This window comes from Nycticebus coucang, chromosome 7 (assembly GCF_027406575.1).
Source record: "Nycticebus coucang isolate mNycCou1 chromosome 7, mNycCou1.pri, whole genome shotgun sequence".
Taxonomy (NCBI): Eukaryota; Metazoa; Chordata; class Mammalia; order Primates; family Lorisidae; genus Nycticebus; species Nycticebus coucang.
Genome location: NC_069786.1, coordinates 54548959 through 54561297, shown reverse-complemented (window position 1 = coordinate 54561297; position 12339 = coordinate 54548959). Strand labels below are relative to the sequence as shown.

General features: G+C 45.9%; 1 protein-coding gene across 3 annotated transcripts in view; it reads right to left on the bottom strand.

The window, feature by feature from the left end:
- The window catches only part of TANC1 (tetratricopeptide repeat, ankyrin repeat and coiled-coil containing 1), a 270909-nt gene that overhangs the window by 233448 nt on the left and 25122 nt on the right, over positions 1-12339 (bottom strand). For 2 of the 3 annotated variants that reach the window (XM_053596908.1, XM_053596910.1), the window contains exon 2: positions 4686-4794. The exons of the other annotated variant lie outside the window; for it this stretch is intronic. The gene's annotated coding sequence lies outside the window, so the exon portion shown is untranslated. The remainder of the gene's footprint in view (positions 1-4685; positions 4795-12339) is intronic. 3 annotated transcript variants of the gene reach the window in all.

Genomic DNA, 12339 nt, shown 5'->3' with positions numbered 1-12339 from the left:
GAGGTTGCTGTGAGCTGTGATGCCATGGCACTCTACCCAGGGTGACAGCTTGAGGCTCTGTCTCAAAAAAAAAAAATAAAATAAAATAAAATAAATCACAACCAGGCAAGGTGGCTCATGCCTGTAATCCTAGCACTTTGGGAGGGCAAGGCAGGTAGATCAATCAAGCTCATGAGTTCAGGACCAGCTCTGAGCAAGAGTGAGATCTCGTCTCTAAAAGGAAAAATAGCTGGGTGTTGTGGCAGGCTCCTGTTGTCCCAACTACTTGGGAGGAGGCTGAGGCAAGAGGATTGCTAGAACACAGGAATTTGAGGTTGCTATGAGCTATGACACCAGAGCACTCTACCCGGGATGACAAAGTGAGACTCTGTCTCAAAAAATAAAATGAAATTAAAGAAATAAATCACATGCATAACAAATTTTCAAATACTTTCTAGAACTTACAAAGTAGAAGCAAGTAAATTCTTTCTTACTTACCCTCAGGACATAATTATAAAACTGTCTCAGGGTGGCACCAGTAGCTCAGTGGGTAGGGCACAGGCCTCATACACCAAGGATGGCAGGTTCAAACCTGGCCCAGGCAAGCTAAAACAACGACAACTGCAACAAAAAAATAGTCGGGCATAGTGGCGGGCACCTGTAGTCACATCTACTTGAGAGGCTAAGGCAAGAGAATTGCTCTTGAGCCCAAGAGTTTGAGGTTGCTGTGAACTGTGACACCACGGCACTCTACCCAGGGTGACAGCTTGAGACTCTGTTTCAAAAACAAACAAACAAAAAAAACTATATCATAAAATTGTATTAATTTTCAGTAAAGTTTCTTTTTTTTATAAATTATCTTTTTTTTTTTTTTGTAGAGACAGAGTTTCACCTTATGGCCCTCGGTAGAGTGCCATGGCCCCACACAGCTCACAGCAACCTCCAACTCCTGGGCTTAAGTGATTCTCTTGCCTCAGCCTCCGAGTAGCTGGGACTACAGGCGCCCGCCACAACGCCCAGCTATTTTTTGGTTGCAGTTCAGCCCGGGCCGGGTTTGAACCTGCCACCCTCGGTATATGGGGCCAGCGCCTTACGGACTGAGCCACAGGCGCCACCTATAAATTATCTTTTAAGATACAGTCTCCCTCTATTGCCCTTGGTAGAGTGATGTAGTAGCATCATAGCTCACAGCAACCTCAAACTCCTCAGTTCAAGGGATCCTCTTGCCTCAGCCTCCCGAGTAGCTGGGACTACAGGCACATGCCACAACACCTGGCTAGTTTTTCTACTTTTTAGTAGAGATGGGGTTTCACTCTTGCTTAGGCTGTTCTTGAACTCCTGAGTTCAGGCAATTCACCTGGCTTGGCCTCCTAGAGTGCTATAGGATTACAGGTGTGAACCACTGTGCCCAATCATAAAGTTTATTTTTAAAATTAGTATTGGGCGGCGCCTGAGGCTCAAAGGAGTAGGGCGCTGGCCCCATATGCCAGAGGTGGCGGGTTCAAACCCAACCCTGGCCAGAAACTGAAAAATAAATAAATAAATAAATAAATAAAATAAAATAAAATTAGTATTTATTGGGTGGCACCTGTAGCTCGGTGGGTAGAGCACCAGCCACATACACCGAGGTTGGTGAGTTCAAACTCAGCCCAGGCCAGCTAAAACAACAACGAAAACTGCAACCAAAAAAAAAGAAAAAATAGCCAGGCATGGTGGTAGGCTCCTGTAGTCCCAACTACTTGGGAGGCTGAGGCAGGAGAAGTGCTTAAGCCCAAGAGTTTGAGGTTGCTGTGAGTAGTTGCGCCATAGCACTCTACCCAGAGCGATAGCTTGAGACTCTGTCTCAAATAAATAAATAAATATTAAAAATTAAAATTAGTATTTATTAACAGAAAATTTTTACTTGTGTAAAACTCAAGCCTCCTATGAAAGCATGGTCAATACTATCCTCAATGAGGAAGTTCTTTTTTTTTTTTGTGGTTTTTGGCCAGGGCTGGGTTTGAACCGGCCATCTCCGACATATGGGACTGGCACCCTACTCCTTGAGCCACAGGCGCCACCCAATGAGAAAGTTCTGAAAACAAATCATTCTCTGTGACTTCCATTTCCTTCATCTACCCATTGTCAAAAAATCCAGTTAGTAACTGTTAATTGTGTCAATCAATGGATGTGCTAAGTTCATTTATTAGAGCACCTATGATGTTCCAGGCACTGTTCTTGGCTGAGGGATGCAGCAGGGAATAAAAGACAAAATCCTGTGCTCAAGCAGCCTCTTAGGTAACTCCAGAAAGGCACAGAAGGTAACTGGTCATTCCGCTAGTCATTGTTACTTCCCAAAATGAAGAACTACTTTCCTTACCTGAGTCTTATTCTCACTTTAAGGCAAATTCCACCTTACCCTCAACTGTTTCTTAGCTGGTAAAAAAGAGTAGAAAAGGGGACGGATAAGTGATCAGTGAGAATTTGACATCTGCGGGCACATTCACCCTTTACCTTTCCAAGAAATGAACTGTGTAAAGCTCTACAGATCCAGCCAGCTATGCGGGGATGAAACACATCAGACCAGGAACAAGAGTCCCCAACTGACTCTAGATAGATAAGTAGCATCTCCAACCCTCCCGACACTTCTCAGGGATACTGATGGAAGTCTACTTACACCTGGAGGTTAAGCTGCTATACCATGCATTTGACAGCTGCAAAACTCAACTACAGTGCAACTTAATCCCCAACGATGCACTTCCAGGCTGCCCTGGCAGGGCCTACCACGAGACATCTTTCTATTTACTCAAAATCATTACATAATCACAGACCACACTTCACAGTGGTCACCACTCTCACACAGAAAGCATTGCTCAGGCGCTCTGCCTGTTAGCACAGAATTTAAAACCCTGGGCAGGAGAATAAAAGAATCCTGCTGAATCCAAAGTAAACATATGAAGTAAAATGATAACAGGAACTCTCAAGAGAGCATTTCTCTTATAAACAGCACACAATCACCCCACTAAACCCAAATATCTCGGACAGGGCCCCATCTCCACCTAGGGACTCACAAACACTACTTAAGATAAGACACACTTTTAGGAGTTTAGGTTACAACCTCAAAAATCTCCATGAGGAGCCAGATAAAAATCTACTTCCTCATGTATGTATTTCATGCCATTCTGCTAAAAAGGATGAAAATCTGGGCGGCGCCTGTGGCTCAGTCAGTAAGGCGCCGGCCCCATATACCGAGGGTGGCGGGTTCAAACCCAGCCCCGGCCAAACTACAACCAAAAAATAGCCGGGCGTTGTGGAGGGCACCTGTAGTCCCAGCTGCTCGGGAGGCTGAGGCAAGAGAATCACTTAAGCTCAGGAGTTGGAGGTTGCTGTGAGCTGTGTGAGGCCACAGCACTCTACAGAGGGCCATAAAGTGAGACTCTGTCTCTACAAAAAAAATAAAAATAAATAAAAAAAAAAAAGGACGAAAACCTGTTTGCAGTTCGCTGATTGTCTACAAAGTCCAGTAGTTAGCCATGATTTAACCTTACCCTTGGTATTTGCTCTGTCAGCATTAGAAAAATATTCAATCCTCCTCTCTGCCTCCTCCTCCCTGTATTTATGCACCTAAATTCAGCATCAGGTTGCTGACTTCAGACTCCAGGGCAAGCTGGCTCCCTTGGGCAGGTCAGCAGGAAGGAAAAGGTAACAAGCGCTGGGTCCTTCTCCACGCTGTCCACGCTGCCTACCTAGGCTGGAAGGAATCTTGTGCTGACAAGACTGTTTGTAGATGGCACAAGCACCCCTCAAGCTGGGCCCTTACACTTCTCTGTAACCTCCAGCCCCCTTCTGAGACCTCACCAGTGTTACCTGGACTTTCTGTCAGTTGCCACAGCATATGCCAGATCTGGACACTGGAGAGTGGTCTCTTCCATCCCACGCCTCAGTCCTGTGATCCTGTTCCCCGCCCCCCTTCTCTCCTCATCCAGCATTCCCTATCCCAGGTCCTCCCTCTATCAGCATACCCCTCCCCTCTCCCTCTCCCACAGCCTCTGGAACCTTTCTACTGTTCAATTCCCTAAGGGTTACGGGCAAGGGCTCTGGAGTCAGAGGGATCTGGTTGCACCCTGCCTATACCACTGCTGGATGCATGACCTTGGGCAAGTTGCCTAATCTCTTTAAACCTGTGATTCCTCATCTGCACAGCAGGGTTTGCCTCATCTCTCAAAGTGAGGATTAACTGAAAATACACATAAAGTACTTAGCAAAATCCCCAGCATATATTCAAATATCTAATAAGTGCCCACTTTGTACCAGGAAAAGTTTTTCATAAATGGTAACGATTGTCATTCCCTCCCTCCACCACCTTCTTATTTTTTTATTGTGGTAAAATAGGCATAACACAACATTTTACCATTTTAACCATTTTTTAAGTATATATTAGCTGGGTGGCACTAAGCACATTCACATTGCTCTGCATCCATCACCACCAACTATCTATAGATCTTTTTTATATTTTCCAACTCAAACTCTGTACCCATTAAACACTAACCACCCTGCCCCACCTCCTGGTCTGCTTCCAAGGAGGCCTCGCTCCACCTGGAGGCGCTGGCTCAAGGTCTCAAGTGCAGCTCTGGGCGGCCAGAAAGACTGGACCTTTTCCAGTCCATTTCCCTTCCAATCTCCCACAGTCATACCACCCTCTATCCCAAATCTCAGCTGTCACCTACCTATTTTTGGTAACTTCTCATTCACCAGGAAAAGAAAAGGAGGGGCTTAGTTCACAATCCTCTCTTCCACCCTTTCTCCTGAGAGGTGTTCTTGCCCGAGAGTCAACTCCTAAAGGAAGGAGAGCAGAGCGGACAACCTGGATTAGAACCTCAACTCCACCATCACCCCCAGGGATGATAACAGCACACATTAGTGGGGCTGCTGTTAAACCAGTAATTCAAAGCACTCCAAGCAGTGCCCAGCACAGGGTCAGAAGTGATGGCAGGTGCACTCAGCTCTGGCCGGCTCCCGGCTCTGGCCAGCCATTTCCCAGGTCACACCTCACAGTCAGAAGGCATATTTGTGCTAGATGCCCACGGCCTCCTCTCCTTCTGGCTCTTACAGTCCCTCTCTCCCAAGCTCCTTGCTCCCTGATGTCCCTTGAGTATGTCCCCTTCTTCATTCCCTCACGGCGTGGACCCAGCCACTGACCATCCAGCTCTTCCCGTCAGCTCTGTGCAGCTCCCTTCTGTGGCCAAAGCCATGGGAATCAACACAACTCTGCTTGTCTTCACCTACATCCTGGGCCCAAAAGACTGCAGAGAGAAGCTGGGCCACCACAGAGCAAGATGCCACTGCACTCGAATTCTCTGGCCCAGGGAGGCCCTTAGGATCCTAAAGGCCCTGCGCATCCTACACACCACTGATTTGAACTTCCATCATTCTTCTTGGTCCTGCTCTACCTCGCAAATGCCCTTTCTTCCCACTTTACTCAGAAAACCAAAACCAACAGGCTTGAGGCACTGACACCCGACCCTTCTGCCCCAGCTCTTCACCTACCAACTTAGCCACACCTACCTCCCTGGCTTGCCTTCTTTTTTCCTATTCCAAACCAACCTTTCCCTTGGCCTCTCTTTCAGCTCCCTCCTGTGCCGTCTGCTCCATCCACCATGTAACTTCCACACCTCAGCCAGGGCATCCTCCCCACCCAGCCCCCACCAAACCTAGCCATTCTTAAGATACAACTCAAGAATCACCTCCTCCAGAGAGGCCCCCTTACTCTCCCTCCAGCGCCTCTAGCACCTCCTTAAACTTCACTTGGTTTTTTCTCCCTCCCTGAGAATAGAGGCTATATCATCCATGGAGACTCCTCAGTGCCTGGCACATCAATGTGCCAGTAACTGATGAATAAATAAAAAGGATGATTACAGCAGACCCTGCTTTCTATCCCGAAATGTTTTATTAAAACCATCAGCAATTAAGGCTCGTTGCCAGCCATTTACAGAAGATGCTGCACATTTTCTCTCTGATCTAGACTGAGAAACATCTCTTCCCCTTGTCTTTCCAGAACAAACACCCCTTTGATGAAAGAAAAAAGGAGAAACAAAAACAATACTTCCTCCTCAACAAAAACAGAAAACTCAAAATAGCAAAAGACAATTTATGAAGAATATCCAGCTGACACTGACTTAGGTAGGGATAAATGCACTTGTCCCTACCTAAAAGAAAGGGAAGTTTACTTTGGATGGCTATTTGAGGGAGGCAACAATATTCACAAGCTAAATAAGAAAAAGTTGACAAAATAATAAATCGCAGGCCTATTTATAAGCTGGGCAGGAAAAGGAAATGGGTAACTCTGTGGAAATTTCCTTTGTCTGCTTTTGCTTCTGGTAGGGCTACCACACTATAATTTCTCCACAGTAACTTAGGGACAATTTATAGGAAGTAATTTCAAAGGACCCCAGGGAGTGGCACATGGTACCTTGGGGGCCCATCTGTTTAAGGATAAAAGCTTAGCTGTGCACCATGACATCACTCTGACCTTCCCTACAACTTCCTATCTGACAAAATCTAGATGTTTGCTCTGTCAACAAGATATTTGTGTTCGTCCCCAGCCTCAGGCTTTGGTTCCTGATTAGTTTAAAAATCATTATGCACCCAGACTGAATAGGGCTACTGTTAGCAGCTGTAAGGTCTTCTGGGCAGCTCCCCGAGTCTGTGGCCTTCAGGGAGTGATTTCTGTCCTTTCTGCATAATTGCACACTCTCCGGGCTGATGAGCTGAGCAGTCTTACTGCCCTCTTTCAGAACGAAAGCCTCTCTTCTCCTGCTCTATTTATTATCCCAGGGGATTAGAAGGAAGAGAGAATGGCGTGATGAGGCAGGACTTAGGCTCTCCCCAAATAAATGGTCAGGCACTACACACTACAACCTCAGCTTCAGCTCAGTGTTGTCCAGACAAGACTCGCCATTCCTTCCAGACAGTCTTAACTCTGCCCTCATGCCAGAAAAACAGTTATTTCCAAGACGCTCACAGCTCCCACAATGCCTGTTGCCCACGAGTACAGATCCATGTCAGTCAAGCATAGTCTCCTGATCACACACATCCGTGATCACTTTGGAATAACCTACATCCTCTCCAACTTCCCATCATCCTCCAGGCTCAACAAGGCACAGCACAGACATGGTGTCAACTGGCCTGATAGGTGATGGATAACAACCTTGACAGAGAATGCAGAAATTACGTTTTAAACAGGCTTGGGGGTGGTCACATGTATTGATGGGTACCACTGACTTTGAAATACCTTTTTAAGTATGATAGATTGATGTGCACATATGTAATAAAGCAGAGATTGCAAAACTTTTTTTTTTTTTTTGAGGCAGAGCCTCAAGCTGTCGCCCTGGGTAGAGTGCTATGGCTTCACAGCTCACAGCAACCTCCAACTCTTGGACTCAAGCGAGTCTCCTGCCTCCGCCTCCCAAGTAGCTGGAACTACAGGCACCCGCCACAACTCCCGGCTATTTTTCGGTTGCAGCCGTCATTGTTGTTTGGCAGGCCCGGGCTGGATTTGAACCCGCCGGCTCAGGTGTATGCGGCTGGCACCTTAGCCGCTTGAGCCACAGGCGCCCGAGCCAAGATTGCAAAATCTTAATTGTAGGATCTAGGTGGTAGATAAGAAGGTGTTCTCGGGCGGGCGGCGCCTGTGGCTCAGTCGGTAGGGCGCCGGCCCCATATACGGAGGGTGGTGGGTTCAAACCCGGCCCCGGCCAAACTGCAACCAAAAAATTAGCCGGGCGTTGTGGCGGGCACCTGTGGTCCCAGCTACTCGGGAGGCTGAGGCAAGAGAATCGCCTAAGCCCAGGAGTTGGAGGTTGCTGTGAGCTGTGTGAGGCCACGGCACTCTACCGGCACTCTACCGAGGGCAATAAAGTGAAACTCTTATCTCTACAAAAAAAAAAAAAAGAAGGTGTTCTCTATAAATTTCTTTCAACTTTTATGTTTGAATATTTACATAACAAAATGTTCAGAGGCAAATGTTTTTAGTGTCCTTTTAAAAAATTAACTGAACGCCACACTTCATTTGGGTTTCACCATTGTTTCTACTAATGTCCTTTTTTGTTCCAGGATCCCACTTTGTAATTACCTATCCTCCTACCTGCTCTTGTTTCTCTCAGTCTTTCCTTGTTTTCTTCTTCCTTTTTTTTTTTTGAGACAAGCATTTTACTTTGTTGCCCTCGGTAGAGTGCTGTGGCGTCACAGCTCACACCAACCCTAAACTCTTGGGCTCAAGCGATTCTCCTGCCTCAGCCTCCCAAGTAGCTGGGACTAAAGGCACAACACCTGGCTAGTTTTCCTATTTTTAGTAGAGATGGGGTCTCCTTCTTGTTTGGGCTGGTCTCCAACTCCTGAGCTCAGGCTATCCACCCTCCTCAGCCTCTTTCCCTATCTTCCACGACCTTGACAGTCTCGAGTAGTATTGGTCCAATATTTCGTAGAATGCTCATCTGAGATTAGTCTGATGTTTTTCTCACGCTTATACCTGGGTTATGGGTTTTGGGGGGAAGACCATAGCAGTGCACTGTCCTTCTCACCATATCATATTAACTATACAAGCTCTCAACATGATTTACCACTGCTGATGGTAACTTTGATTACTTGGTTAATGTAGCGTTTGTCAGGTATCTCCACTATAAACTTACTTTGTCCTTTCCACACTTCTAGCCCCTAGAAGTCAGTCATTAAATTCAGCCCCTGCTCAAGAGGTGGGGAGTGTTAAGTCCTAGCTACTGAAGGGGGCAGTATCTACACAAATTATTTGAAATTATTTCAAACATTATTTGAAATTCTTCTGTAAGGAAGATGCCTCTTCTCCCGGTATAAAGTTATATACAGGTGTAATTATTTCATACTTTGGCTTATGATGCAGTGCTGCTCTATTTTGTTTCTCAAATCATTCCAGCTTTGGTTATTAGGAGCTCTTTGAGGGTGGCTCCTATGTCCTTTTGACATGCCTATATCCTTTGGTGTCTGGGCACTTCCTTATTTTCCGACAAGGCAAAATGTTCCTAACCTATAATTATCCATTTCTGCAAGGAGCCATGGTTATTGTTATTGGAGAATGGTATTTAGGAACCAAGATGGGGGTGTATTTGTTGCTACTGGAGTGTCACTGGTTCTAAGCCCTTTCAGCAGACAGATGTAGGAAACACACGTGTATATCCTAAACCAGGAATACACACGTATGTATAATAGTGTATATTATAAAAAATGATGTTTTCCAAAGTTACCGAAGCCCGCGCCTTCCCGCCACACTCTCCTCAGTGGCTAAGTCCTACCACTGTTATGCAGGTAGATTCTTTTGTCACAGTCTTCATCTCAGTACGCTCCTGCCCACACCTTCCCCCACACAAAGAGGAACAAATAGCTTCAAGTTGATTTTTTTTTCTTTTGGGCGGCGCCTGTGGCTCAGTGAGTAGGGCGCCGGCCCCATATGCTGAGGGTGGCGGGTTCAAATCCAGCCCCGGACAAACTGCAACAACAAAAAAAAATAGCTGGGTGCTGTGGCGGGCACCTGTAGTCCCAGCTACTCGGGAGGCTGAGGCAAGAGAATCGCTTAAGCCCAGGAGCTGGAGGTTGCTATGAGCTATGTGATGCCATGCCACTCTACCAAGGGGCCATAAAGTGAGACTCTGTCTCTACAAAAAAAAAAAAAAAAAAAAAGTTGATTTTTTTTTTAATTTATATACATTAAAGTTCTCTTTTTTAGTTTGCAGAAATTTATTAACATTGAAAGACATCGTTTAGTCTTCCATCAGCATCCACCCAGCTAAAGTTCTTTTTCTTTTTTAATTTAAAAAAAAATTTTTTTCTAGGTGGCGCCTGTGGCTCAACGGAGTAGGGCACCGGCCCCATATGCCAGAGGTGGTGGGTTCAAGCCCAGCCCCAGCCAAAAACTGCAAAAAAAAAAAAAATTTTTTTTTCTTAAATGGAGGTCTCGCTGTTGCCCACGCTGTTCTCAAACTTCTGGCCTTGGCCTCCCAAAATGCTGGGATTAGAGGTATGACCCACGATGCCTAGTTCATTGAAGTTCTTTAGTTCTGGCCATAATCCTAGCCTGTAATCCTAGCATTATGGGAGGTCAAGGCAGGAGGATCGCTGGAGCTCTGGAGTTTGAGACCAGCCTGAGCAAGAATGAAACCTCATCTCTACAAAAATTGAAAAAATGAGCCAGGTGCAGTGGCTCATGCCTGTAATCCTAGCACTCTGGGAGGCTGAGACTGGTGGACTGCCTCAGCTCAGGAGTTCAAGACCAGCCTGAGCCAAAATGAGACCTTGTCTCTAAAAATAACCAGGCACTGGGGTGGGCGCCTGTAGTCTCAGCTACTTGGGAGACTGAGGCAAGAGAATCACTTCAGCCCAAGAGTCTGAGGTTGCTGTGAGCTGTGATGCCATGACACTCTATTGAGGGTGACAAAGTGAGACTCTGTCTCAAAAAATAATAATAATAATTAAAAAAAATAAAATTCAGTAATAATATTTGGAAAAATGTTATACTTACAGGCTGGAAAATGAATTACAAGGAATCATTAACAATCACTTCCAGAAGAATATATGTTGATATAATATATGCCATGTATATACAAAAACATCAAGCTTACAACAAAAGTAGTACGGCATATTATTTAGCATGTGTTGGGCGGTGCCTGTGGCTCAAAGGAGTAGGGTGCCGGCCCCATATGCCGGAGGTGGCGGGTTCAAACCCAGCCCTGGCCACAAACTGAAAAAAAAATATTTAGCATATGTCTATGAAAAGAAAAACACTGAAGGCAGGCATAAACAAAGTTATTTTAAGGGGTTTTTCTCTTTTAATTAAAAGAGAGAAGATTGCTGGCTGTGTGGAAAACTTTCCAGAGGATTCTTCCAAAACATAGATTTTTTAGACCCAACATAGAAACAGAATCAGTCAGAGCATACCATGCAGAGTGGGATTCAGGGCTGAGTCAGGAAGGAGAAGCCTGACAACAGGCAAGGGCCAAAGGCTGGCTGGTAGATGTCCTCTGGTCAGCTGTGACCTGCGATGAGCATCTGAAGGTCATGGCAGTAGGTGTCGGTGCTGATATGTTTCACACAGACATAAGTACAAGGGTGGGATTGAGAGCTATAAGGGGAAGCATATTGAGAAATGTGGGGTTTAAAGGGCAGGAAAGATTTAAAGGGAGGTCAGGGAGGAGGAAGGGAGGCAAAGTGAATGGAGACAGGGATAAGACTGTCTCTTGGCCTGAACGGTTTCTCATAATCCCTTTCTATAAAAACCTGAGGAAGACGATGCCTGTAATCCTAGCAACTCTGGGAGGTAAGCCTTGTGGATCACCCAAGCTCAGGAGTTCCAGACCAGCCTGAGCAAGAAAGAGTGAGACCCCATCACTACTAAAATTTAAAAAAAACTACCTGGGCATTGTGATGGGCACGCCCTATAGCCCCAGCTGAGGCAAGAGGATCACGTGAGCCCAAGAATTTGAAGTTGCTGTGAACTATGCTGCCACAGCACTTTATCCAGCACAACAGAGTGAGACTAAATGTCTCAAAAAACAAAACAAAACAAAACCTAAGGGGGCGGCGCCTGTGGCTCAGTGAGTAGGGCGCTGGCCCCATATGCCGAGGGTGGCGGGTTCGGACCCAGCCCCTGGAAACTGCAACAGAAAAATAGCTGGGCGTTGTGGCGTGTGCCTTTAGTCCCAGCTGCTCGGGAGGCTGAGGCAAGAGAATCGTGTAAGCCCAAGAGTTAGAGGTTGCTGTGAGCGGTGTGACACCACGGTACTCTACCCAAGGGCGGTACAGTGAGACTCTATCTCTACAAAAAAAAAAAAAAAAAAAAAAAACAACAAAAAACCTAAGGAAGATCTTAGGACAGCCACCAAGAGCCTCAGTCTCAGTTTTCAAGTGTCCTGCCCTCCCTCAGGCAATGCCCTGGGGGCAGAGGGAGGATTACTGAAGGGATCTGGTTAGTCTCCACCACATTTGATAACACTCAAGTAGCTGATAACAGAAACCTAGTCCTGGGCTTTCAAAGATTAACATTTTTACACTGGAATTTACACTCCACTGCTACGAAAAGTGCTGTTTAACAGAGAATAACATAAACACATACCAACCATCCGTTATACCTAAGAGTCCAATGGCAGTAATGACCAAGTGCTCAGTTAGTAGCAATTTTCAATACACTGCCCACTAGCCAGCCACTACTACAACCATATCTCACACATTTCTAAATACATGCACTTGCAAACACAGAGTTAAAGGTCAGCCTTAACACAGCCAAAAGATGCCCAGGAATCCCCATCTTGACCAAAGAGTTAGGGAAAAGAACTAGTATTTGCTGAACACTTAACTAGA